The sequence below is a fragment of the Lissotriton vulgaris genome, unplaced genomic scaffold (assembly GCF_964263255.1).
Source record: "Lissotriton vulgaris unplaced genomic scaffold, aLisVul1.2 SCAFFOLD_595, whole genome shotgun sequence".
NCBI lineage: Eukaryota > Metazoa > Chordata > Amphibia > Caudata > Salamandridae > Lissotriton > Lissotriton vulgaris.
The window spans coordinates 1,045,322-1,072,525 of record NW_028241900.1 but is presented as its reverse complement, the minus strand read 5'-3'; the positions used below and the strand labels follow the sequence as shown (position 1 = coordinate 1,072,525).

The window sequence follows — 27,204 nt, the reverse complement described above, 5'->3', positions numbered from 1 at the left end:
AAACAGGCTATTCCAAGGGCCTCTGGTTTTAGATTTCTTTCATGCAACCTTCCCAGACAGCCCTAGCTGAACGCTTGTATATGCCATGCAAGTTCAGCATTTTTGCAAAATGCTTAAAGAGAAATGTTTCCTATTTGCTCAGGCAGGGCAAGGTTAAAAGCATGAGACTCTAGCAAATATTCATCCACTACTGCAAAGAGAAAATTGATATTGGCTTTGAAATGCATAATTCAATACTACTTTAAAAAAGCACCAATGAAAGGGCTCGTCCGGGATTTGAACCCGGGACCTCTCGCACCCAAAGCGAGAATCATACCCCTAGACCAACGAGCCTTCGAAAGACCCTCACCTCTGAAAAGCTAATACCAGCTCTAAGCACGCAATGAAGATCATGCTGGGGACTTTTTCATGCTTGGTCTGTGAATACACATGAAATTCAGTGTCAACTTACCCTTTCTCAAATGATATCACTATCATTTATAAGTGTCCCCTTTTATTTTGTCCCAGCATTGGACACGTCTTACAGGAAGTCAGCACTTATTTATCTATTTCTGCAGTGGCTAGACCCTAAAGAGAAAGAATAAAAAGCTGTTCATAACAACATAAGAAACACATGTTGCATTTTTTCTCAAATGCTTATTCCCTTTGTGCAAATCGGAATGCCAAGCTGAATAACTGGGTCACAGATTCTGGCTAATTATCTTTCCCTTGAATGCAAGTAGCAATAAAAACTGCCTAATGCAGGACTAGAGCATTCCTTGCAAGCCTCTAACATCATAACATAACTGAGCTGCTGGTAGCAAGCTAAGCAATACCTTCCCAAAATGAGAAGTACATGTGCTAATCCGCTCAATCAGCGCTCGATCAGGCGAGATCAGGCGAGATATAGAAAAGGTGGAAAGGGTCCAAATGGCTGTCCCTTCCTTTTTAGGGTGGGTCCTTCTGACTATCATAGGATTGCTTGTAAGAGTGGCCAGGGTCAGAAAAAAACTTTCAACCCTTCTCAGTGTTCTATCCAGAAGCAGGCATTTTCTGTGCCTTTAATTTCAGGCTTTTCCCAGCAGTCTCTGTTCTGCCTATGTAAATTAACAAAAGCAGTGCTTATTCATCACTTACTCTAATGGTCTTACTGTCCAGAAAGCTCTGCCTAAGTATGCTTTTTTTCTTTTTCAGTGAAATTCTAAATGTTTTTTCCGCCCAGTCTATGGCAGTAGAATGCTGCTTATGATGCCACATTTTGTTGAATCCCCAAGGTACAACTACAGAGGAATATATGAGTCTGAACGACATGGAACTCTTAGCTAACACATCACAATGTGTGATGCTTGCCAACCAAGCACTAGATTCTGGAGCGCTGATGATCAGAACATTCTGCTCCTGAAGGAAAGGAAAGACAGCTTGATGGAAAATAAAGTCTCAGTTTATATTAACGCTCTCTCTCTCCCAATATCTATCTATCTATCTATCTATCTATCTATCTATCTATCTATCTATCTATCTATCTATCTATCTATCTATCTATCTATCTATCTATCTATCTATCTATCTATCTATCTATCTATCTATCTATCTATCTATCTATCTATATTGGATACCTGCGTACACATACATATAGATATGCCATGCATTCCTTTAGATTTGTTCCAACCTCTTACCATTTATTTGAGAATCCCTACTTTTCAAGTGACTGCAAATGAAGTCATTTCCGGCACTTTTTGGCCGGTGCAAGGTAACAAAAACACATGACAACTTTTAATGAAAATCATTGGTCTCTTTATTAACGCGCACTGTCAAACATGGGGCTTTCACACGTCAGGTAAACATGATAACCAATATACAACAAAAGCAGATGTAGATTGCTTATCAATGCCGGGATAGAACAGTTGTGAATTGAGTAGAAGAAGGGCCCCTGAATTGATACTTATTATATACAGCCTGTAAGATAGTGAAAAATGCAGGCTAGGAAAGGAGATGCAAATATCAATGTATTAGAAAAATACATAAAGAGGAGTGATTTGCTTTTATTCATTCAAGGCTAGAAAAAATCAACATACTATTGCAAGCATTCATACACCACCAAATCGAAATAAACAATTCTGACATTAAACGTAAAGGTGACGATGCATTTGTATCATCACCTTGAGAAGGGTCACCGAGGAATTGAGCCCAGGGCTTCTGCACTTAAACACCAGAAACACTCCACTAAACTAAGATGCCTGTTGGTGCCAACAATTCCCAAAGTTAATGCATGTTCTAGGTGAGCAATGAACAGAATGCAGGGCTCTTTTCAAAGCGAGGTCTGTGAATCAACAGATACATCCACATGCCAATTACTTTAGTGTTTTTAAGAGAATTCACTTTCTTGGAACGAGTCTGCATGAAACCATCTTCAGGGCCTGGACAATTTCATGGCAAAACGGCACCTCTCAACATTGCAGCCAAGACAATATAACAACTGTTTCTGCCCGGTTTCGAACCGGGGACCTTTCGCGTGTGAGGCAAACGTGATAACCACTACACTACAGAAACAGATGTCTACAGTTGATTCTTCTGTGATGAAACTTCTCAAAACAGGCTATTCCAAGGGCCTCTGGTTTTAGATTTCTTTCATGCAACCTTCCCAGACAGCCCTAGCTGAACGCTTGTATATGCCATGCAAGTTCAGCATTTTTGCAAAATGCTTAAAGAGAAATGTTTCCTATTTGCTCAGGCAGGGCAAGGTTAAAAGCATGAGACTCTAGCAAATATTCATCCACTACTGCAAAGAGAAAATTGATATTGGCTTTGAAATGCATACTTCAATACTACTTTAAAAAAGCACCAATGAAAGGGCTCATCCGGGATTTGAACCCGGGACCTCTCGCACCCAAAGCGAGAATCATACCCCTAGACCAACGAGCCTTCGAAAGACCCGCACCTCTGAAAAGCTAATACCAGCTCTAAGCACGCAATGAAGATCATGCTGGGGACTTTTTCATGCTTGGTCTGTGAATACACATGAAATTCAGTGTCAACTTACCCTTTCTCAAATGATATCACTATCATTTATAAGTGTCCCCTTTTATTTTGTCCCAGCATTGGACACGTCTTACAGGAAGTCAGCACTTATTTATCTATTTCTGCAGTGGCTAGACCCTAAAGAGAAAGAATAAAAAGCTGTTCATAACAACATAAGAAACACATGTTGCATTTTTTCTCAAATGCTTATTCCCTTTGTGCAAATCGGAATGCCAAGCTGAATAACTGGGCCACAGATTCTGGCTAATTATCTTTCCCTTGAATGCAAGTAGCAATAAAAACTGCCTAATGCAGGACTAAAGCATTCCTTGCAAGCCTCTAACATCATAACATAACTGAGCTGCTGGTAGCAAGCTAAGCAATACCTTCCAAAAATGAGAAGTACATGTGCTAATCCGCTCAATCAGCGCTCGATCAGGCTCGATCAGGCGAGATATAGAAAAGGTGGAAAGGGTCCAAATGGCTGTCCCTTCCTTTTTAGGGTGGGTCCTTCTGACTATCATAGGATTGCTTGTAAGAGTGGCCAGGGTCAGAGAAAAAACTTTCAACCCTTCTTAGTGTTCTATCCAGAAGCAGGCATTTTCTGTGCCTTTAATTTCAGGCTTTTCCCAGCAGTCTCTGTTCTGCCTATGTAAATTAACAAAAGCAGTGCTTATTCATCACTTACTCTAATGTCCTTACTGTCCAGAAAGCTCTGCCTAAGTATGCTTTTTTTCTTTTTCAGTGAAATTCTAAATGTTTTTTCTGCCCAGTCTATGGCAGTAGAATGCTGCTTATGATGCCACATTTTGTTGAATCACCAAGGTACAACTACAGAGGAATATATGAGTCTGAACGACATGGTACTCTTAGCTAACACATCACAATGTGTGATGCTTGCCAACCAAGCACTAGATTCTGGAGCGCTGATGATCAGAACATTCTGCTCCTGAAGGAAAGGAAAGACAGCTTGATGGAAAATAAAGTCTCAGTTTATATTAACGCTCTCTCTCTCCCAATATCTATCTATCTATCTATCTATCTATCTATCTATCTATCTATCTATCTATCTATCTATCTATCTATCTATCTATCTATCTATCTATCTATCTATCTATCTATCTATCTATCTATCTATCTATCTATCTATCTATCTATCTATCTATCTATCTATCTATCTATCTATCTATCTATCTATCTATCTATCTATCTATCTATCTATCTATCTTATATATGGATACCTGCGTACACATACATATAGATATGCCATGCATTCCTTTAGATTTGTTCCAACCTCTTACCATTTATTTGAGAATCCCTACTTTTCAAGTGACTGCAAATGAAGTCATTTCCGGCACTTTTTGGCCGGTGCAAGGTAACAAAAACACATGACAACTTTTAATAAAAATCATTGGTCTCTTTATTAACGCGCACTGTCAAACATGGGGCTTTCACACGTCAGGTAAACATGATAACCAATATACAACAGAAGCAGATGTAGATTGCTTATCAATGCCGGGATAGAACAGTTGTGAATTGAGTAGAAGAAGGGCCCCTGAATTGATACTTATTATATACAGCCTGTAAGATAGTGAAAAATGCAGGCTAGGAAAGGAGATGCAAATATCAATGTATTAGAAAAATACATAAAGAGGAGTAATTTGCTTTTATTCATTCAAGGCTAGAAAAAATCAACATACTATTGCAAGCATTCATACACCACCAAATAGAAATAAACAATTCTGACATTAAACGTAAAGGTGACGATGCATTTGTATCATCACCTTGAGAAGGGTCACCGAGGAATTGAGCCCAGGGCTTCTGCACTTAAACACCAGAAACACTCCACTAAACTAAGATGCCTGTTGGTGCCAACAATTCCCAAAGTTAATGCATGTTCTAGGTGAGCAATGAACAGAATGCAGGGCTCTTTTCAAAGCGAGGTCTGTGAATCAACAGATACATCCACATGCCAATTACTTTAGTGTTTTTAGGAGAATTCACTTTCTTGGAACGAGTCTGCATGAAACCATCTTTAGGGCCTGGACAATTTCATGGCAAAACGGCACCTCTCAACATTGCAGCCAAGACAATATAACAACTGTTTCTGCCCGGTTTCGAACCGGGGACCTTTCGCGTGTGAGGCAAACGTGATAACCACTACAATACAGAAACAGATGTCTACAGTTGATTCTTCTGTGATGAAACTTCTCAAAACAGGCTATTCCAAGGGCCTCTGGTTTTAGATTTCTTTCATGCAACCTTCCCAGACAGCCCTAGCTGAACGCTTGTATATGCCATGCAAGTTCAGCATTTTTGCAAAATGCTTAAAGAGAAATGTTTCCTATTTGCTCAGGCAGGGCAAGGTTAAAAGCATGAGACTCTAGCAAATATTCATCCACTACTGCAAAGAGAAAATTGATATTGGCTTTGAAATGCATAATTCAATACTACTTTAAAAAAGCACCAATGAAAGGGCTCGTCCGGGATTTGAACCCGGGACCTCTCGCACCCAAAGCGAGAATCATACCCCTAGACCAACGAGCCTTCGAAAGACCCTCACCTCTGAAAAGCTAATACCAGCTCTAAGCACGCAATGAAGATCATGCTGGGGACTTTTTCATGCTTGGTCTGTGAATACACATGAAATTCAGTGTCAACTTACCCTTTCTCAAATGATATCACTATCATTTATAAGTGTCCCCTTTTATTTTGTCCCAGCATTGGACACGTCTTACAGGAAGTCAGCACTTATTTATCTATTTCTGCAGTGGCTAGACCCTAAAGAGAAAGAATAAAAAGCTGTTCATAACAACATAAGAAACACATGTTGCATTTTTTCTCAAATGCTTATTCCCATTGTGCAAATCGGAATGCCAAGCTGAATAACTGGGTCACAGATTCTGGCTAATTATCTTTCCCTTGAATGCAAGTAGCAATAAAAACTGCCTAATGCAGGACTAGAGCATTCCTTGCAAGCCTCTAACATCATAACATAACTGAGCTGCTGGTAGCAAGCTAAGCAATACCTTCCCAAAATGAGAAGTACATGTGCTAATCCGCTCAATCAGCGCTCGATCAGGCGAGATCAGGCGAGATATAGAAAAGGTGGAAAGGGTCCAAATGGCTGTCCCTTCCTTTTTAGGGTGGGTCCTTCTGACTATCATAGGATTGCTTGTAAGAGTGGCCAGGGTCAGAAAAAAACTTTCAACCCTTCTCAGTGTTCTATCCAGAAGCAGGCATTTTCTGTGCCTTTAATTTCAGGCTTTTCCCAGCAGTCTCTGTTCTGCCTATGTAAATTAACAAAAGCAGTGCTTATTCATCACTTACTCTAATGGTCTTACTGTCCAGAAAGCTCTGCCTAAGTATGCTTTTTTTCTTTTTCAGTGAAATTCTAAATGTTTTTTCCGCCCAGTCTATGGCAGTAGAATGCTGCTTATGATGCCACATTTTGTTGAATCCCCAAGGTACAACTACAGAGGAATATATGAGTCTGAACGACATGGAACTCTTAGCTAACACATCACAATGTGTGATGCTTGCCAACCAAGCACTAGATTCTGGAGCGCTGATGATCAGAACATTCTGCTCCTGAAGGAAAGGAAAGACAGCTTGATGGAAAATAAAGTCTCAGTTTATATTAACGCTCTCTCTCTCCCAATATCTATCTATCTATCTATCTATCTATCTATCTATCTATCTATCTATCTATCTATCTATCTATCTATCTATCTATCTATCTATCTATCTATCTATCTATCTATCTATCTATCTATCTATCTATCTATCTATCTATCTATCTATCTATCTATCTATCTATCTATCTATCTTTATATATGGATACCTGCGTACACATACATATAGATATGCCATGCATTCCTTTAGATTTGTTCCAACCTCTTACCATTTATTTGAGAATCCCTACTTTTCAAGTGACTGCAAATGAAGTCATTTCCGGCACTTTTTGGCCGGTGCAAGGTAACAAAAACACATGACAACTTTTAATGAAAATCATTGGTCTCTTTATTAACGCGCACTGTCAAACATGGGGCTTTCACACGTCAGGTAAACATGATAACCAATATACAACAAAAGCAGATGTAGATTGCTTATCAATGCCGGGATAGAACAGTTGTGAATTGAGTAGAAGAAGGGCCCCTGAATTGATACTTATTATATACAGCCTGTAAGATAGTGAAAAATGCAGGCTAGGAAAGGAGATGCAAATATCAATGTATTAGAAAAATACATAAAGAGGAGTGATTTGCTTTTATTCATTCAAGGCTAGAAAAAATCAACATACTATTGCAAGCATTCATACACCACCAAATCGAAATAAACAATTCTGACATTAAACGTAAAGGTGACGATGCATTTGTATCATCACCTTGAGAAGGGTCACCGAGGAATTGAGCCCAGGGCTTCTGCACTTAAACACCAGAAACACTCCACTAAACTAAGATGCCTGTTGGTGCCAACAATTCCCAAAGTTAATGCATGTTCTAGGTGAGCAATGAACAGAATGCAGGGCTCTTTTCAAAGCGAGGTCTGTGAATCAACAGATACATCCACATGCCAATTACTTTAGTGTTTTTAAGAGAATTCACTTTCTTGGAACGAGTCTGCATGAAACCATCTTCAGGGCCTGGACAATTTCATGGCAAAACGGCACCTCTCAACATTGCAGCCAAGACAATATAACAACTGTTTCTGCCCGGTTTCGAACCGGGGACCTTTCGCGTGTGAGGCAAACGTGATAACCACTACACTACAGAAACAGATGTCTACAGTTGATTCTTCTGTGATGAAACTTCTCAAAACAGGCTATTCCAAGGGCCTCTGGTTTTAGATTTCTTTCATGCAACCTTCCCAGACAGCCCTAGCTGAACGCTTGTATATGCCATGCAAGTTCAGCATTTTTGCAAAATGCTTAAAGAGAAATGTTTCCTATTTGCTCAGGCAGGGCAAGGTTAAAAGCATGAGACTCTAGCAAATATTCATCCACTACTGCAAAGAGAAAATTGATATTGGCTTTGAAATGCATACTTCAATACTACTTTAAAAAAGCACCAATGAAAGGGCTCATCCGGGATTTGAACCCGGGACCTCTCGCACCCAAAGCGAGAATCATACCCCTAGACCAACGAGCCTTCGAAAGACCCGCACCTCTGAAAAGCTAATACCAGCTCTAAGCACGCAATGAAGATCATGCTGGGGACTTTTTCATGCTTGGTCTGTGAATACACATGAAATTCAGTGTCAACTTACCCTTTCTCAAATGATATCACTATCATTTATAAGTGTCCCCTTTTATTTTGTCCCAGCATTGGACACGTCTTACAGGAAGTCAGCACTTATTTATCTATTTCTGCAGTGGCTAGACCCTAAAGAGAAAGAATAAAAAGCTGTTCATAACAACATAAGAAACACATGTTGCATTTTTTCTCAAATGCTTATTCCCTTTGTGCAAATCGGAATGCCAAGCTGAATAACTGGGCCACAGATTCTGGCTAATTATCTTTCCCTTGAATGCAAGTAGCAATAAAAACTGCCTAATGCAGGACTAAAGCATTCCTTGCAAGCCTCTAACATCATAACATAACTGAGCTGCTGGTAGCAAGCTAAGCAATACCTTCCAAAAATGAGAAGTACATGTGCTAATCCGCTCAATCAGCGCTCGATCAGGCTCGATCAGGCGAGATATAGAAAAGGTGGAAAGGGTCCAAATGGCTGTCCCTTCCTTTTTAGGGTGGGTCCTTCTGACTATCATAGGATTGCTTGTAAGAGTGGCCAGGGTCAGAGAAAAAACTTTCAACCCTTCTTAGTGTTCTATCCAGAAGCAGGCATTTTCTGTGCCTTTAATTTCAGGCTTTTCCCAGCAGTCTCTGTTCTGCCTATGTAAATTAACAAAAGCAGTGCTTATTCATCACTTACTCTAATGTCCTTACTGTCCAGAAAGCTCTGCCTAAGTATGCTTTTTTTCTTTTTCAGTGAAATTCTAAATGTTTTTTCTGCCCAGTCTATGGCAGTAGAATGCTGCTTATGATGCCACATTTTGTTGAATCACCAAGGTACAACTACAGAGGAATATATGAGTCTGAACGACATGGTACTCTTAGCTAACACATCACAATGTGTGATGCTTGCCAACCAAGCACTAGATTCTGGAGCGCTGATGATCAGAACATTCTGCTCCTGAAGGAAAGGAAAGACAGCTTGATGGAAAATAAAGTCTCAGTTTATATTAACGCTCTCTCTCTCCCAATATCTATCTATCTATCTATCTATCTATCTATCTATCTATCTATCTATCTATCTATCTATCTATCTATCTATCTATCTATCTATCTATCTATCTATCTATCTATCTATCTATCTATCTATCTATCTATCTATCTATCTTTATATATGGATACCTGCGTACACATACATATAGATATGCCATGCATTCCTTTAGATTTGTTCCAACCTCTTACCATTTATTTGAGAATCCCTACTTTTCAAGTGACTGCAAATGAAGTCATTTCCGGCACTTTTTGGCCGGTGCAAGGTAACAAAAACACATGCCAACTTTTAATACAAATCATTGGTCTCTTTATTAACGCGCACTGTCAAACATGGGGCTTTCACACGTCAGGTAAACATGATAACCAATACACAACAGAAGCAGATGTAGATTGCTTATCAATGCCAGGATAGAATAGTTGTGAATTGAGTAATAGAAGGGCCCCTGAATTGATACTTATTATATACAGCCTGTAAGATAGTGAAAAATGCAGGCTAGGAAAGGAGATGCAAATATCAATGTATTAGAAAAATACATAAAGAGGAGTGATTTGCTTTTATTCATTCAAGGCTAGAAAAAATCAACATACTATTGCAAGCATTCATACACCACCAAATAGAAATAAACAATTCTGACATTAAACGTAAAGGTGACGATGCATTTGTATCATCACCTTGAGAAGGGTCACCGAGGAATTGAGCCCAGGGCTTCTGCACTTAAACACCAGAAACACTCCACTAAACTAAGATGCCTGTTGGTGCCAACAATTCCCAAAGTTAATGCATGTTCTAGGTGAGCAATGAACAGAATGCAGGGCTCTTATGAAAACGAGGTCTGTGAATCAACAGATACATCCACATGCCAATTACTTTAGTGTTTTTAAGAGAATTCACTTTCTTGGAATGAGTCTGCATGAAACCATCTTCAGGGCCTGGACAATTTCATGGCAAAACGGCACCTCTCAACATTGCAGCCAAGACAATATAACAACTGTTTCTGCCCGGTTTCGAACCGGGGACCTTTCGCGTGTGAGGCGAACGTGATAACCACTACACTACAGAAACAGATGTCTACAGTTGATTCTTCTGTGATGAAACTTCTCAAAACAGGCTATTCCAAGGGCCTCTGGTTTTAGATTTCTTTCATGCAACCTTCCCAGACAGCCCTAGCTGAACGCTTGTATATGCCATGCAAGTTCAGCATTTTTGCAAAATGCTTAAAGAGAAATGTTTCCTATTTGCTCAGGCAGGGCAAGGTTAAAAGCATGAGACTCTAGCAAATATTCATCCACTACTGCAAAGAGAAAATTGATATTGGCTTTGAAATGCATACTTCAATACTACTTTAAAAAAGCACCAATGAAAGGGCTCGTCCGGGATTTGAACCCGGGACCTCTCGCACCCAAAGCGAGAATCATACCCCTAGACCAACGAGCCTTCGAAAGGCCCGCACCTCTGAAAAGCTAATACCAGCTCTAAGCACGCAATGAAGATCATGCTGGGGACTTTTTCATGCTTGGTCTGTGAATACACATGAAATTCAGTGTCAACTTACCCTTTCTCAAATGATATCACTATCATTTATAAGTGTCCCCTTTTATTTTGTCCCAGCATTGGACACGTCTTACAGGAAGTCAGCACTTATTTATCTATTTCTGCAGTGGCTAGACCCTAAAGAGAAAGAATAAAAAGCTGTTCATAACAACATAAGAAACACATGTTGCATTTTTTCTCAAATGCTTATTCCCTTTGCGCAAATCGGAATGCCAAGCTGAATAACTGGGTCACAGATTCTGGCTAATTATCTTTCCCTTGAATGCAAGTAGCAATAAAAACTGCCTAATGCAGGACTAAAGCATTCCTTGCAAGCCTCTAACATCATAACATAACTGAGCTGCTGGTAGCAAGCTAAGCAATACCTTCCCAAAATGAGAAGTACATGTGCTAATCCGCTCAATCAGCGCTCGATCAGGCTCGATCAGGCGAGATATAGAAAAGGTGGAAAGGGTCCAAATGGCTGTCCCTTCCTTTTTAGGGTGGGTCCTTCTGACTATCATAGGATTGCTTGTACGAGTGGCCAGGGTCAGAGATAAAACTTTCAACCCTTCTCAGTGTTCTATCCAGAAGCAGGCATTTTCTGTGCCTTTAATTTCAGGCTTTTCCCAGCAGTCTCTGTTCTGCCTATGTAAATTAACAAAAGCAGTGCTTATTCATCACTTACTCTAATGTCCTTACTGTCCAGAAAGCTCTGCCTAAGTATGCTTTTTTTCTTTTTCAGTGAAATTCTAAATGTTTTTTCTGCCCAGTCTATGGCAGTAGAATGCTGCTTATGATGCCACATTTTGTTGAATCACCAAGGTACAACTACAGGTGAATATATGAGTCTGAACGACATGGAACTCTTAGCTAACACATCACAATGTGTGATGCTTGCCAACCAAGCACTAGATTTTGGAGCGCTGATGATCAGAACATTCTGCTCCTGAAGGAAAGGAAAGACAGCTTGATGGAAAATAAAGTCTCAGTTTATATTAACGCTCTCTCTCTCCCAATATCTATCTATCTATCTATCTATCTATCTATCTATCTATCTATCTATCTATCTATCTATCTATCTATCTATGTATCTATCTATCTATCTATCTATCTATCTATCTATCTATCTATCTATCTATCTATCTATCTATCTATCTATCTATCTATCTATCTATCTATCTATCTATCTTTATATATGGATACCTGCGTACACATACATATAGATATGCCATGCATTCCTTTAGATTTGTTCCAACCTCTTACCATTTATTTGAGAATCCCTACTTTTCAAGTGACTGCAAATGAAGTCATTTCCGGCACTTTTTGGCCGGTGCAAGGTAACAAAAACACATGACAACTTTTAATGAAAATCATTGGTCTCTTTATTAACGCGCACTGTCAAACATGGGGCTTTCACACGTCAGGTAAACATGATAACCAATATACAACAAAAGCAGATGTAGATTGCTTATCAATGCCGGGATAGAACAGTTGTGAATTGAGTAGAAGAAGGGCCCCTGAATTGATACTTATTATATACAGCCTGTAAGATAGTGAAAAATGCAGGCTAGGAAAGGAGATGCAAATATCAATGTATTAGAAAAATACATAAAGAGGAGTGATTTGCTTTTATTCATTCAAGGCTAGAAAAAATCAACATACTATTGCAAGCATTCATACACCACCAAATCGAAATAAACAATTCTGACATTAAACGTAAAGGTGACGATGCATTTGTATCATCACCTTGAGAAGGGTCACCGAGGAATTGAGCCCAGGGCTTCTGCACTTAAACACCAGAAACACTCCACTAAACTAAGATGCCTGTTGGTGCCAACAATTCCCAAAGTTAATGCATGTTCTAGGTGAGCAATGAACAGAATGCAGGGCTCTTTTCAAAGCGAGGTCTGTGAATCAACAGATACATCCACATGCCAATTACTTTAGTGTTTTTAAGAGAATTCACTTTCTTGGAACGAGTCTGCATGAAACCATCTTCAGGGCCTGGACAATTTCATGGCAAAACGGCACCTCTCAACATTGCAGCCAAGACAATATAACAACTGTTTCTGCCCGGTTTCGAACCGGGGACCTTTCGCGTGTGAGGCAAACGTGATAACCACTACACTACAGAAACAGATGTCTACAGTTGATTCTTCTGTGATGAAACTTCTCAAAACAGGCTATTCCAAGGGCCTCTGGTTTTAGATTTCTTTCATGCAACCTTCCCAGACAGCCCTAGCTGAACGCTTGTATATGCCATGCAAGTTCAGCATTTTTGCAAAATGCTTAAAGAGAAATGTTTCCTATTTGCTCAGGCAGGGCAAGGTTAAAAGCATGAGACTCTAGCAAATATTCATCCACTACTGCAAAGAGAAAATTGATATTGGCTTTGAAATGCATACTTCAATACTACTTTAAAAAAGCACCAATGAAAGGGCTCGTCCGGGATTTGAACCCGGGACCTCTCGCACCCAAAGCGAGAATCATACCCCTAGACCAACGAGCCTTCCAAAGGCCCGCACCTCTGAAAAGCTAATACCAGCTCTAAGCACGCAATGAAGATCATGCTGGGGACTTTTTCATGCTTGGTCTATGAATACACATGAAATTCAGTGTCAACTTACCCTTTCTCAAATGATATCACTATCATTTATAAGTGTCCCCTTTTGTTTTGTCCCAGCATTGGACACGTCTTACAGGAAGTCAGCACTTATTTATCTATTTCTGCAGTGGCTAGACCCTAAAGAGAAAGAATAAAAAGCTGTTCATAACAACATAAGAAACACATGTTGCATTTTTTCTCAAATGCTTATTCCCTTTGCGCAAATCGGAATGCCAAGCTGAATAACTGGGTCACAGATTCTGGCTAATTATCTTTCCCTTGAATGCAAGTAGCAATAAAAACTGCCTAATGCAGGACTAAAGCATTCCTTGCAAGCCTCTAACATCATAACATAACTGAGCTGCTGGTAGCAAGCTAAGCAATACCTTCCCAAAATGAGAAGTACATGTGCTAATCCGCTCAATCAGCGCTCGATCAGGCTCGATCAGGCGAGATATAGAAAAGGTGGAAAGGGTCCAAATGGCTGTCCCTTCCTTTTTAGGGTGGGTCCTTCTGACTATCATAGGATTGCTTGTACGAGTGGCCAGGGTCAGAGAAAAAACTTTCAACCCTTCTCAGTGTTCTATCCAGAAGCAGGCATTTTCTGTGCCTTTAATTTCAGGCTTTTCCCAGCAGTCTCTGTTCTGCCTATGTAAATTAACAAAAGCAGTGCTTATTCATCACTTACTCTAATGTCCTTACTGTCCAGAAAGCTCTGCCTAAGTATGCTTTTTTTCTTTTTCAGTGAAATTCTAAATGTTTTTTCTGCCCAGTCTATGGCAGTAGAATGCTGCTTATGATGCCACATTTTGTTGAATCACCAAGGTACAACTACAGGTGAATATATGAGTCTGAACGACATGGAACTCTTAGCTAACACATCACAATGTGTGATGCTTGCCAACCAAGCACTAGATTTTGGAGCGCTGATGATCAGAACATTCTGCTCCTGAAGGAAAGGAAAGACAGCTTGATGGAAAATAAAGTCTCAGTTTATATTAACGCTCTCTCTCTCCCAATATCTATCTATCTATCTATCTATCTATCTATCTATCTATCTATCTATCTATCTATCTATCTATCTATCTATCTATCTATCTATCTATCTATCTATCTATCTATCTATCTATCTATCTATCTATCTATCTATCTATCTATCTATCTATCTATCTATCTATCTATCTATCTATCTATCTTTATATATGGATACCTGCGTACACATACATATAGATATGCCATGCATTCCTTTAGATTTGTTCCAACCTCTTACCATTTATTTGAGAATCCCTACTTTTCAAGTGACTGCAAATGAAGTCATTTCCGGCACTTTTTGGCCGGTGCAAGGTAACAAAAACACATGACAACTTTTAATGAAAATCATTGGTCTCTTTATTAACGCGCACTGTCAAACATGGGGCTTTCACACGTCAGGTAAACATGATAACCAATATACAACAAAAGCAGATGTAGATTGCTTATCAATGCCGGGATAGAACAGTTGTGAATTGAGTAGAAGAAGGGCCCCTGAATTGATACTTATTATATACAGCCTGTAAGATAGTGAAAAATGCAGGCTAGGAAAGGAGATGCAAATATCAATGTATTAGAAAAATACATAAAGAGGAGTGATTTGCTTTTATTCATTCAAGGCTAGAAAAAATCAACATACTATTGCAAGCATTCATACACCACCAAATCGAAATAAACAATTCTGACATTAAACGTAAAGGTGACGATGCATTTGTATCATCACCTTGAGAAGGGTCACCGAGGAATTGAGCCCAGGGCTTCTGCACTTAAACACCAGAAACACTCCACTAAACTAAGATGCCTGTTGGTGCCAACAATTCCCAAAGTTAATGCATGTTCTAGGTGAGCAATGAACAGAATGCAGGGCTCTTTTCAAAGCGAGGTCTGTGAATCAACAGATACATCCACATGCCAATTACTTTAGTGTTTTTAAGAGAATTCACTTTCTTGGAACGAGTCTGCATGAAACCATCTTCAGGGCCTGGACAATTTCATGGCAAAACGGCACCTCTCAACATTGCAGCCAAGACAATATAACAACTGTTTCTGCCCGGTTTCGAACCGGGGACCTTTCGCGTGTGAGGCAAACGTGATAACCACTACACTACAGAAACAGATGTCTACAGTTGATTCTTCTGTGATGAAACTTCTCAAAACAGGCTATTCCAAGGGCCTCTGGTTTTAGATTTCTTTCATGCAACCTTCCCAGACAGCCCTAGCTGAACGCTTGTATATGCCATGCAAGTTCAGCATTTTTGCAAAATGCTTAAAGAGAAATGTTTCCTATTTGCTCAGGCAGGGCAAGGTTAAAAGCATGAGACTCTAGCAAATATTCATCCACTACTGCAAAGAGAAAATTGATATTGGCTTTGAAATGCATACTTCAATACTACTTTAAAAAAGCACCAATGAAAGGGCTCATCCGGGATTTGAACCCGGGACCTCTCGCACCCAAAGCGAGAATCATACCCCTAGACCAACGAGCCTTCGAAAGACCCGCACCTCTGAAAAGCTAATACCAGCTCTAAGCACGCAATGAAGATCATGCTGGGGACTTTTTCATGCTTGGTCTGTGAATACACATGAAATTCAGTGTCAACTTACCCTTTCTCAAATGATATCACTATCATTTATAAGTGTCCCCTTTTATTTTGTCCCAGCATTGGACACGTCTTACAGGAAGTCAGCACTTATTTATCTATTTCTGCAGTGGCTAGACCCTAAAGAGAAAGAATAAAAAGCTGTTCATAACAACATAAGAAACACATGTTGCATTTTTTCTCAAATGCTTATTCCCTTTGTGCAAATCGGAATGCCAAGCTGAATAACTGGGCCACAGATTCTGGCTAATTATCTTTCCCTTGAATGCAAGTAGCAATAAAAACTGCCTAATGCAGGACTAAAGCATTCCTTGCAAGCCTCTAACATCATAACATAACTGAGCTGCTGGTAGCAAGCTAAGCAATACCTTCCAAAAATGAGAAGTACATGTGCTAATCCGCTCAATCAGGCTCGATCAGGCGAGATATAGAAAAGGTGGAAAGGGTCCAAATGGCTGTCCCTTCCTTTTTAGGGTGGGTCCTTCTGACTATCATAGGATTGCTTGTAAGAGTGGCCAGGGTCAGAGAAAAAACTTTCAACCCTTCTTAGTGTTCTATCCAGAAGCAGGCATTTTCTGTGCCTTTAATTTCAGGCTTTTCCCAGCAGTCTCTGTTCTGCCTATGTAAATTAACAAAAGCAGTGCTTATTCATCACTTACTCTAATGTCCTTACTGTCCAGAAAGCTCTGCCTAAGTATGCTTTTTTTCTTTTTCAGTGAAATTCTAAATGTTTTTTCTGCCCAGTCTATGGCAGTAGAATGCTGCTTATGATGCCACATTTTGTTGAATCACCAAGGTACAACTACAGAGGAATATATGAGTCTGAACGAAATGGTACTCTTAGCTAACACATCACAATGTGTGATGCTTGCCAACCAAGCACTAGATTCTGGAGCGCTGATGATCAGAACATTCTGCTCCTGAAGGAAAGGAAAGACAGCTTGATGGAAAATAAAGTCTCAGTTTATATTAACGCTCTCTCTCTCCCAATATCTATCTATCTATCTATCTATCTATCTATCTATCTATCTATCTATCTATCTATCTATCTATCTATCTATCTATCTATCTATCTATCTATCTATCTATCTATCTATCTATCTATCTATCTATCTATCTATCTATCTATCTATCTTTATATATGGATACCTGCGTACACATACATATAGATATGCCATGCATTCCTTTAGATTTGTTCCAACCTCTTACCATTTATTTGAGAATCCCTACTTTTCAAGTGACTGCAAATGAAGTCATTTCCGGCACTTTTTGGCCGGTGCAAGGTAACAAAAACACATGACAACTTTTAATAAAAATCATTGGTCTCTTTATTAACGCGCACTGTCAAACATGGGGCTTTCACACGTCAGGTAAACATGATAACCAATATACAACAGAAGCAGATGTAGATTGCTTATCAATGCCGGGATAGAACAGTTGTGAATTGAGTAGAAGAAGGGCCCCTGAATTGATACTTATTATATACAGCCGGTAAGATAGTGAAAAATGCAGGCTAGGAAAGGAGATGCAAATATCAATGTATTAGAAAAATACATAAAGAGGAGTGATTTGCTTTTATTCATTCAAGGCTAGAAAAAATCAACATACTATTGCAAGCATTCATACACCACCAAATAGAAATAAACAATTCTGTCATTAAACGTAAAGGTGACGATGCATTTGTATCATCACCTTGAGAAGGGTCACCGAGGAATTGAGCCCAGGGCTTCTGCACTTAAACACCAGAAACACTCCACTAAACTAAGATGCCTGTTGGTGCCAACAATTCCCAAAGTTAATGCATGTTCTAGGTGAGCAATGAACAGAATGCAGGGCTCTTTTCAAAGCGAGGTCTGTGAATCAACAGATACATCCACATGCCAATTACTTTAGTGTTTTTAAGAGAATTCACTTTCTTGGAACGAGTCTGCATGAAACCATCTTCAGGGCCTGGACAATTTCATGGCAAAACGGCACCTCTCAACATTGCAGCCAAGACAATATAACAACTGTTTCTGCCCGGTTTCGAACCGGGGACCTTTCGCGTGTGAGGCAAACGTGATAACCACTACACTACAGAAACAGATGTCTACAGTTGATTCTTCTGTGATGAAACTTCTCAAAACAGGCTATTCCAAGGGCCTCTGGTTTTAGATTTCTTTCATGCAACCTTCCCAGACAGCCCTAGCTGAACGCTTGTATATGCCATGCAAGTTCAGCATTTTTGCAAAATGCTTAAAGAGAAATGTTTCCTTTTTGCTCAGGCAGGGCAAGGTTAAAAGCATGAGACTCTAGCAAATATTCATCCACTACTGCAAAGAGAAAATTGATATTGGCTTTGAAATGCATACTTCAATACTACTTTAAAAAAGCACCAATGAAAGGGCTCATCCGGGATTTGAACCCGGGACCTCTCGCACCCAAAGCGAGAATCATACCCCTAGACCAACGAGCCTTCGAAAGACCCGCACCTCTGAAAAGCTAATACCAGCTCTAAGCACGCAATGAAGATCATGCTGGGGACTTTTTCATGCTTGGTCTGTGAATACACATGAAATTCAGTGTCAACTTACCCTTTCTCAAATGATATCACTATCATTTATAAGTGTCCCCTTTTATTTTGTCCCAGCATTGGACACGTCTTACAGGAAGTCAGCACTTATTTATCTATTTCTGCAGTGGCTAGACCCTAAAGAGAAAGAATAAAAAGCTGTTCATAACAACATAAGAAACACATGTTGCATTTTTTCTCAAATGCTTATTCCCTTTGTGCAAATCGGAATGCCAAGCTGAATAACTGGGTCACAGATTCTGGCTAATTATCTTTCCCTTGAATGCAAGTAGCAATAAAAACTGCCTAATGCAGGACTAGAGCATTCCTTGCAAGCCTCTAACATCATAACATAACTGAGCTGCTGGTAGCAAGCTAAGCAATACCTTCCCAAAATGAGAAGTACATGTGCTAATCCGCTCAATCAGCGCTCGATCAGGCTTGATCAGGCGAGATATAGAAAAGGTGGAAAGGGTCCAAATGGCTGTCCCTTCCTTTTTAGGGTGGGTCCTTCTGACTATCATAGGATTGCTTGTAAGAGTGGCCAGGGTCAGAAAAAAACTTTCAACCCTTCTCAGTGTTCTATCCAGAAGCAGGCATTTTCTGTGCCTTTAATTTCAGGCTTTTCCCAGCAGTCTCTGTTCTGCCTATGTAAATTAACAAAAGCAGTGCTTATTCATCACTTACTCTAATGTCCTTACTGTCCAGAAAGCTCTGCCTAAGTATGCTTTTTTTCTTTTTCAGTGAAATTCTAAATGTTTTTTCCGCCCAGTCTATGGCAGTAGAATGCTGCTTATGATGCCACATTTTGTTGAATCCCCAAGGTACAACTACAGAGGAATATATGAGTCTGAACGACATGGAACTCTTAGCTAACACATCACAATGTGTGATGCTTGCCAACCAAGCACTAGATTCTGGAGCGCTGATGATCAGAACATTCTGCTCCTGAAGGAAAGGAAAGACAGCTTGATGGAAAATAAAGTCTCAGTTTATATTAACGCTCTCTCTCTCCCAACGCCCAATATCTATCTATCTATCTATCTATCTATCTATCTATCTATCTATCTATCTATCTATCTATCTATCTATCTATCTATCTATCTATCTATCTATCTATCTATCTATCTATCTATCTATCTATCTATCTATCTATCTATCTATCTATCTATCTATCTATCTTTATATATGGATACCTGCGTACACATACATATAGATATGCCATGCATTCCTTTAGATTTGTTCCAACCTCTTACCATTTATTTGAGAATCCCTACTTTTCAAGTGACTGCAAATGAAGTCATTTCCGGCACTTTTTGGCCGGTGCAAGGTAACAAAAACACATGACAACTTTTAATAAAAATCATTGGTCTCTTTATTAACGCGCACTGTCAAACATGGGGCTTTCACACGTCAGGTAAACATGATAACCAATATACAACAGAAGCAGATGTAGATTGCTTATCAATGCCGGGATAGAACAGTTGTGAATTGAGTAGAAGAAGGGCCCCTGAATTGATACTTATTATATACAGCCTGTAAGATAGTGAAAAATGCAGGCTAGGAAAGGAGATGCAAATATCAATGTATTAGAAAAATACATAAAGAGGAGTGATTTGCTTTTATTCATTCAAGGCTAGAAAAAATCAACATACTATTGCAAGCATTCATACACCACCAAATAGAAATAAACAATTCTGACATTAAACGTAAAGGTGACGATGCATTTGTATCATCACCTTGAGAAGGGTCACCGAGGAATTGAGCCCAGGGCTTCTGCACTTAAACACCAGAAACACTCCACTAAACTAAGATGCCTGTTGGTGCCAACAATTCCCAAAGTTAATGCATGTTCTAGGTGAGCAATGAACAGAATGCAGGGCTCTTTTCAAAGCGAGGTCTGTGAATCAACAGATACATCCACATGCCAATTACTTTAGTGTTTTTAGGAGAATTCACTTTCTTGGAACGAGTCTGCATGAAACCATCTTCAGGGCCTGGACAATTTCATGGCAAAACGGCACCTCTCAACATTGCAGCCAAGACAATATAACAACTGTTTCTGCCCGGTTTCGAACCGGGGACCTTTCGCGTGTGAGGCAAACGTGATAACCACTACACTACAGAAACAGATGTCTACAGTTGATTCTTCTGTGATGAAACTTCTCAAAACAGGCTATTCCAAGGGCCTCTGGTTTTAGATTTCTTTCATGCAACCTTCCCAGACAGCCCTAGCTGAACGCTTGTATATGCCATGCAAGTTCAGCATTTTTGCAAAATGCTTAAAGAGAAATGTTTCCTATTTGCTCAGGCAGGGCAAGGTTAAAAGCATGAGACTCTAGCAAATATTCATCCACTACTGCAAAGAGAAAATTGATATTGGCTTTGAAATGCATAATTCAATACTACTTTAAAAAAGCACCAATGAAAGGGCTCGTCCGGGATTTGAACCCGGGACCTCTCGCACCCAAAGCGAGAATCATACCCCTAGACCAACGAGCCTTCGAAAGACCCTCACCTCTGAAAAGCTAATACCAGCTCTAAGCACGCAATGAAGATCATGCTGGGGACTTTTTCATGCTTGGTCTGTGAATACACATGAAATTCAGTGTCAACTTACCCTTTCTCAAATGATATCACTATCATTTATAAGTGTCCCCTTTTATTTTGTCCCAGCATTGGACACGTCTTACAGGAAGTCAGCACTTATTTATCTATTTCTGCAGTGGCTAGACCCTAAAGAGAAAGAATAAAAAGCTGTTCATAACAACATAAGAAACACATGTTGCATTTTTTCTCAAATGCTTATTCCCTTTGTGCAAATCGGAATGCCAAGCTGAATAACTGGGTCACAGATTCTGGCTAATTATCTTTCCCTTGAATGCAAGTAGCAATGCCTAATGCAGGACTAGAGCATTCCTTGCAAGCCTCTAACATCATAACATAACTGAGCTGCTGGTAGCAAGCTAAGCAATACCTTCCCAAAATGAGAAGTACATGTGCTAATCCGCTCAATCAGCGCTCGATCAGGCTTGATCAGGCGAGATATAGAAAAGGTGGAAAGGGTCCAAATGGCTGTCCCTTCCTTTTTAGGGTGGGTCCTTCTGACTATCATAGGATTGCTTGTAAGAGTGGCCAGGGTCAGAAAAAAACTTTCAACCCTTCTCAGTGTTCTATCCAGAAGCAGGCATTTTCTGTGCCTTTAATTTCAGGCTTTTCCCAGCAGTCTCTGTTCTGCCTATGTAAATTAACAAAAGCAGTGCTTATTCATCACTTACTCTAATGTCCTTACTGTCCAGAAAGCTCTGCCTAAGTATGCTTTTTTTCTTTTTCAGTGAAATTCTAAATGTTTTTTCCGCCCAGTCTATGGCAGTAGAATGCTGCTTATGATGCCACATTTTGTTGAATCCCCAAGGTACAACTACAGAGGAATATATGAGTCTGAACGACATGGAACTCTTAGCTAACACATCACAATGTGTGATGCTTGCCAACCAAGCACTAGATTCTGGAGCGCTGATGATCAGAACATTCTGCTCCTGAAGGAAAGGAAAGACAGCTTGATGGAAAATAAAGTCTCAGTTTATATTAACGCTCTCTCTCTCCCAATATCTATCTATCTATCTATCTATCTATCTATCTATCTATCTATCTATCTATCTATCTATCTATCTATCTATCTATCTATCTATCTATCTATCTATCTATCTATCTATCTATCTATCTATCTATCTATCTATCTATCTATCTATCTATCTATCTATCTATCTATCTATCTATCGATCTTTATATATGGATACCTGCGTACACATACATATAGATATGCCATGCATTCCTTTAGATTTGTTCCAACCTCTTACCATTTATTTGAGAATCCCTACTTTTCAAGTGACTGCAAATGAAGTCATTTCCGGCACTTTTTGGCCGGTGCAAGGTAACAAAAACACATGACAACTTTTAATAAAAATCATTGGTCTCTTTATTAACGCGCACTGTCAAACATGGGGCTTTCACACGTCAGGTAAACATGATAACCAATATACAACAGAAGCAGATGTAGATTGCTTATCAATGCCGGGATAGAACAGTTGTGAATTGAGTAGAAGAAGGGCCCCTGAATTGATACTTATTATATACAGCCGGTAAGATAGTGAAAAATGCAGGCTAGGAAAGGAGATGCAAATATCAATGTATTAGAAAAATACATAAAGAGGAGTGATTTGCTTTTATTCATTCAAGGCTAGAAAAAATCAACATACTATTGCAAGCATTCATACACCACCAAATAGAAATAAACAATTCTGTCATTAAACGTAAAGGTGACGATGCATTTGTATCATCACCTTGAGAAGGGTCACCGAGGAATTGAGCCCAGGGCTTCTGCACTTAAACACCAGAAACACTCCACTAAACTAAGATGCCTGTTGGTGCCAACAATTCCCAAAGTTAATGCATGTTCTAGGTGAGCAATGAACAGAATGCAGGGCTCTTTTCAAAGCGAGGTCTGTGAATCAACAGATACATCCACATGCCAATTACTTTAGTGTTTTTAAGAGAATTCACTTTCTTGGAACGAGTCTGCATGAAACCATCTTCAGGGCCTGGACAATTTCATGGCAAAACGGCACCTCTCAACATTGCAGCCAAGACAATATAACAACTGTTTCTGCCCGGTTTCGAACCGGGGACCTTTCGCGTGTGAGGCAAACGTGATAACCACTACACTACAGAAACAGATGTCTACAGTTGATTCTTCTGTGATGAAACTTCTCAAAACAGGCTATTCCAAGGGCCTCTGGTTTTAGATTTCTTTCATGCAACCTTCCCAGACAGCCCTAGCTGAACGCTTGTATATGCCATGCAAGTTCAGCATTTTTGCAAAATGCTTAAAGAGAAATGTTTCCTATTTGCTCAGGCAGGGCAAGGTTAAAAGCATGAGACTCTAGCAAATATTCATCCACTACTGCAAAGAGAAAATTGATATTGGCTTTGAAATGCATACTTCAATACTACTTTAAAAAAGCACCAATGAAAGGGCTCATCCGGGATTTGAACCCGGGACCTCTCGCACCCAAAGCGAGAATCATACCCCTAGACCAACGAGCCTTCGAAAGACCCGCACCTCTGAAAAGCTAATACCAGCTCTAAGCACGCAATGAAGATCATGCTGGGGACTTTTTCATGCTTGGTCTGTGAATACACATGAAATTCAGTGTCAACTTACCCTTTCTCAAATGATATCACTATCATTTATAAGTGTCCCCTTTTATTTTGTCCCAGCATTGGACACGTCTTACAGGAAGTCAGCACTTATTTATCTATTTCTGCAGTGGCTAGACCCTAAAGAGAAAGAATAAAAAGCTGTTCATAACAACATAAGAAACACATGTTGCATTTTTTCTCTAATGCTTATTCCCTTTGTGCAAATCGGAATGCCAAGCTGAATAACTGGGCCACAGATTCTGGCTAATTATCTTTCCCTTGAATGCAAGTAGCAATAAAAACTGCCTAATGCAGGACTAAAGCATTCCTTGCAAGCCTCTAACATCATAACATAACTGAGCTGCTGGTAGCAAGCTAAGCAATACCTTCCAAAAATGAGAAGTACATGTGCTAATCCGCTCAATCAGCGCTCTATCAGGCTCGATCAGGCGAGATATAGAAAAGGTGGAAAGGGTCCAAATGGCTGTCCCTTCCTTTTTAGGGTGGGTCCTTCTGACTATCATAGGATTGCTTGTAAGAGTGGCCAGGGTCAGAGAAAAAACTTTCAACCCTTCTTAGTGTTCTATCCAGAAGCAGGCATGTTCTGTGCCTTTAATTTCAGGCTTTTCCCAGCAGTCTCTGTTCTGCCTATGTAAATTAACAAAAGCAGTGCTTATTCATCACTTACTCTAATGTCCTTACTGTCCAGAAAGCTCTGCCTAAGTATGCTTTTTTTCTTTTTCAGTGAAATTCTAAATGTTTTTTCTGCCCAGTCTATGGCAGTAGAATGCTGCTTATGATGCCACATTTTGTTGAATCACCAAGGTACAACTACAGAGGAATATATGAGTCTGAACGACATGGAACTCTTAGCTAACACATCACAATGTGTGATGCTTGCCAACCAAGCACTAGATTCTGGAGCGCTGATGATCAGAACATTCTGCTCCTGAAGGAAAGGAAAGACAGCTTGATGGAAAATAAAGTCTCAGTTTATATTAACGCTCTCTCTCTCCCAATATCTATCTATCTATCTATCTATCTATCTATCTATCTATCTATCTATCTATCTATCTATCTATCTATCTATCTATCTATCTATCTATCTATCTATCTATCTATCTATCTATCTATCTATCTATCTATCTATCTATCTATCTATCTTTATATATGGATACCTGCGTACACATACATATAGATATGCCATGCATTCCTTTAGATTTGTTCCAACCTCTTACCATTTATTTGAGAATCCCTACTTTTCAAGTGACTGCAAATGAAGTCATTTCCGGCACCTTTTGGCCGGTGCAAGGTAACAAAAACACATGCCAACTTTTAATACAAATTATTGGTCTCTTTATTAACGCGCACTGTCAAACATGGGGCTTTCACACGTCAGGTAAACATGATAACCAATACACAACAGAAGCAGATGTAGATTGCTTATCAATGCCAGGATAGAATAGTTGTGAATTGAGTAATAGAAGGGCCCCTGGATTGATACTTATTATATACAGCCTGTAAGATAGTGAAAAATGCAGGCTAGGAAAGGAGATGCAAATATCAATGTATTAGAAAAATACATAAAGAGGAGTGATTTGCTTTTATTCATTCAAGGCTAGAAAAAATCAACATACTATTGCAAGCATTCATACACCACCAAATAGAAATAAACAATTCTGACATTAAACGTAAAGGTGACGATGCATTTGTATCATCACCTTGAGAAGGGTCACCGAGGAATTGAGCCCAGGGCTTCTGCACTTAAACACCAGAAACACTCCACTAAACTAAGATGCCTGTTGGTGCCAACAATTCCCAAAGTTAATGCATGTTCTAGGTGAGCAATGAACAGAATGCAGGGCTCTTATGAAAGCGAGGTCTGTGAATCAACAGATACATCCACATGCCAATTACTTTAGTGTTTTTAAGAGAATTCACTTTCTTGGAATGAGTCTGCATGAAACCATCTTCAGGGCCTGGACAATTTCATGGCAAAACGGCACCTCTCAACATTGCAGCCAAGACAATATAACAACTGTTTCTGCCCGGTTTCAAACCGGGGACCTTTCGCGTGTGAGGCAAACGTGATAACCACTACACTACAGAAACAGATGTCTACAGTTGATTCTTCTGTGATGAAACTTCTCAAAACAGGCTATTCCAAGGGCCTCTGGTTTTAGATTTCTTTCATGCAACCTTCCCAGACAGCCCTAGCTGAACGCTTGTATATGCCATGCAAGTTCAGCATTTTTGCAAAATGCTTAAAGAGAAATGTTTCCTATTTGCTCAGGCAGGGCAAGGTTAAAAGCATGAGACTCTAGCAAATATTCATCCACTACTGCAAAGAGAAAATTGATATTGGCTTTGAAATGCATAATTCAATACTACTTTAAAAAAGCACCAATGAAAGGGCTCGTCCGGGATTTGAACCCGGGACCTCTCGCACCCAAAGCGAGAATCATACCCCTAGACCAACGAGCCTTCGAAAGACCCTCACCTCTGAAAAGCTAATACCAGCTCTAAGCACGCAATGAAGATCATGCTGGGGACTTTTTCATGCTTGGTCTGTGAATACACATGAAATTCAGTGTCAACTTACCCTTTCTCAAATGATATCACTATCATTTATAAGTGTCCCCTTTTATTTTGTCCCAGCATTGGACACGTCTTACAGGAAGTCAGCACTTATTTATCTATTTCTGCAGTGGCTAGACCCTAAAGAGAAAGAATAAAAAGCTGTTCATAACAACATAAGAAACACATGTTGCATTTTTTCTCAAATGCTTATTCCCTTTGTGCAAATCGGAATGCCAAGCTGAATAACTGGGTCACAGATTCTGGCTAATTATCTTTCCCTTGAATGCAAGTAGCAATAAAAACTGCCTAATGCAGGACTAGAGCATTCCTTGCAAGCCTCTAACATCATAACATAACTGAGCTGCTGGTAGCAAGCTAAGCAATACCTTCCCAAAATGAGAAGTACATGTGCTAATCCGCTCAATCAGCGCTCGATCAGGCTCGATCAGGCGAGATATAGAAAAGGTGGAAAGGGTCCAAATGGCTGTCCCTTCCTTTTTAGGGTGGGTCCTTCTGACTATCATAGGATTGCTTGTAAGAGTGGCCAGGGTCAGAAAAAAACTTTCAAACCTTCTCAGTGTTCTATCCAGAAGCAGGCATTTTCTGTGCCTTTAATTTCAGGCTTTTCCCAGCAGTCTCTGTTCTGCCTATGTAAATTAACAAAAGCAGTGCTTATTCATCACTTACTCTAATGGCCTTACTGTCCAGAAAGCTCTGCCTAAGTATGCTTTTTTTCTTTTTCAGTGAAATTCTAAATGTTTTTTCCGCCCAGTCTATGGCAGTAGAATGCTGCTTATGATGCCACATTTTGTTGAATC

The 27,204-nt window shown here is 39.7% G+C and overlaps 19 non-coding genes across 19 annotated transcripts; all 19 read right to left on the bottom strand.

The window, feature by feature from the left end:
- Positions 1–261: 261 nt before the first annotated feature.
- TRNAP-UGG (transfer RNA proline (anticodon UGG)) lies at positions 262–333 on the bottom strand. The gene has a single exon. It is a non-coding gene; the product is annotated as a tRNA-Pro (tRNA).
- A 2,123-nt stretch (positions 334–2,456) lies between these two features.
- On the bottom strand, positions 2,457–2,529 carry TRNAV-CAC (transfer RNA valine (anticodon CAC)). Its single transcript has one exon. It is a non-coding gene; the product is annotated as a tRNA-Val (tRNA).
- Positions 2,530–2,829: 300 nt separating this feature from the next.
- On the bottom strand, positions 2,830–2,901 carry TRNAP-UGG (transfer RNA proline (anticodon UGG)). Its single transcript has one exon. It is a non-coding gene; the product is annotated as a tRNA-Pro (tRNA).
- A 2,571-nt stretch (positions 2,902–5,472) lies between these two features.
- Positions 5,473–5,544, bottom strand: TRNAP-UGG (transfer RNA proline (anticodon UGG)). Its single transcript has one exon. It is a non-coding gene; the product is annotated as a tRNA-Pro (tRNA).
- Positions 5,545–7,702: 2,158 nt separating this feature from the next.
- Positions 7,703–7,775, bottom strand: TRNAV-CAC (transfer RNA valine (anticodon CAC)). Its single transcript has one exon. It is a non-coding gene; the product is annotated as a tRNA-Val (tRNA).
- A 300-nt stretch (positions 7,776–8,075) lies between these two features.
- On the bottom strand, positions 8,076–8,147 carry TRNAP-UGG (transfer RNA proline (anticodon UGG)). Its single transcript has one exon. It is a non-coding gene; the product is annotated as a tRNA-Pro (tRNA).
- Positions 8,148–10,274: 2,127 nt separating this feature from the next.
- Positions 10,275–10,347, bottom strand: TRNAV-CAC (transfer RNA valine (anticodon CAC)). The gene has a single exon. It is a non-coding gene; the product is annotated as a tRNA-Val (tRNA).
- Positions 10,348–10,647: 300 nt separating this feature from the next.
- TRNAP-UGG (transfer RNA proline (anticodon UGG)) lies at positions 10,648–10,719 on the bottom strand. Its single transcript has one exon. It is a non-coding gene; the product is annotated as a tRNA-Pro (tRNA).
- Positions 10,720–12,882: 2,163 nt separating this feature from the next.
- Positions 12,883–12,955, bottom strand: TRNAV-CAC (transfer RNA valine (anticodon CAC)). The gene has a single exon. It is a non-coding gene; the product is annotated as a tRNA-Val (tRNA).
- Positions 12,956–13,255: 300 nt separating this feature from the next.
- Positions 13,256–13,327, bottom strand: TRNAP-UGG (transfer RNA proline (anticodon UGG)). The gene has a single exon. It is a non-coding gene; the product is annotated as a tRNA-Pro (tRNA).
- Positions 13,328–15,494: 2,167 nt separating this feature from the next.
- On the bottom strand, positions 15,495–15,567 carry TRNAV-CAC (transfer RNA valine (anticodon CAC)). The gene has a single exon. It is a non-coding gene; the product is annotated as a tRNA-Val (tRNA).
- A 300-nt stretch (positions 15,568–15,867) lies between these two features.
- Positions 15,868–15,939, bottom strand: TRNAP-UGG (transfer RNA proline (anticodon UGG)). The gene has a single exon. It is a non-coding gene; the product is annotated as a tRNA-Pro (tRNA).
- A 2,124-nt stretch (positions 15,940–18,063) lies between these two features.
- TRNAV-CAC (transfer RNA valine (anticodon CAC)) lies at positions 18,064–18,136 on the bottom strand. The gene has a single exon. It is a non-coding gene; the product is annotated as a tRNA-Val (tRNA).
- Positions 18,137–18,436: 300 nt separating this feature from the next.
- On the bottom strand, positions 18,437–18,508 carry TRNAP-UGG (transfer RNA proline (anticodon UGG)). The gene has a single exon. It is a non-coding gene; the product is annotated as a tRNA-Pro (tRNA).
- Positions 18,509–20,661: 2,153 nt separating this feature from the next.
- TRNAV-CAC (transfer RNA valine (anticodon CAC)) lies at positions 20,662–20,734 on the bottom strand. Its single transcript has one exon. It is a non-coding gene; the product is annotated as a tRNA-Val (tRNA).
- Positions 20,735–21,034: 300 nt separating this feature from the next.
- TRNAP-UGG (transfer RNA proline (anticodon UGG)) lies at positions 21,035–21,106 on the bottom strand. The gene has a single exon. It is a non-coding gene; the product is annotated as a tRNA-Pro (tRNA).
- Positions 21,107–23,265: 2,159 nt separating this feature from the next.
- Positions 23,266–23,338, bottom strand: TRNAV-CAC (transfer RNA valine (anticodon CAC)). The gene has a single exon. It is a non-coding gene; the product is annotated as a tRNA-Val (tRNA).
- A 300-nt stretch (positions 23,339–23,638) lies between these two features.
- On the bottom strand, positions 23,639–23,710 carry TRNAP-UGG (transfer RNA proline (anticodon UGG)). The gene has a single exon. It is a non-coding gene; the product is annotated as a tRNA-Pro (tRNA).
- Positions 23,711–26,218: 2,508 nt separating this feature from the next.
- Positions 26,219–26,290, bottom strand: TRNAP-UGG (transfer RNA proline (anticodon UGG)). Its single transcript has one exon. It is a non-coding gene; the product is annotated as a tRNA-Pro (tRNA).
- Positions 26,291–27,204: the final 914 nt, after the last annotated feature.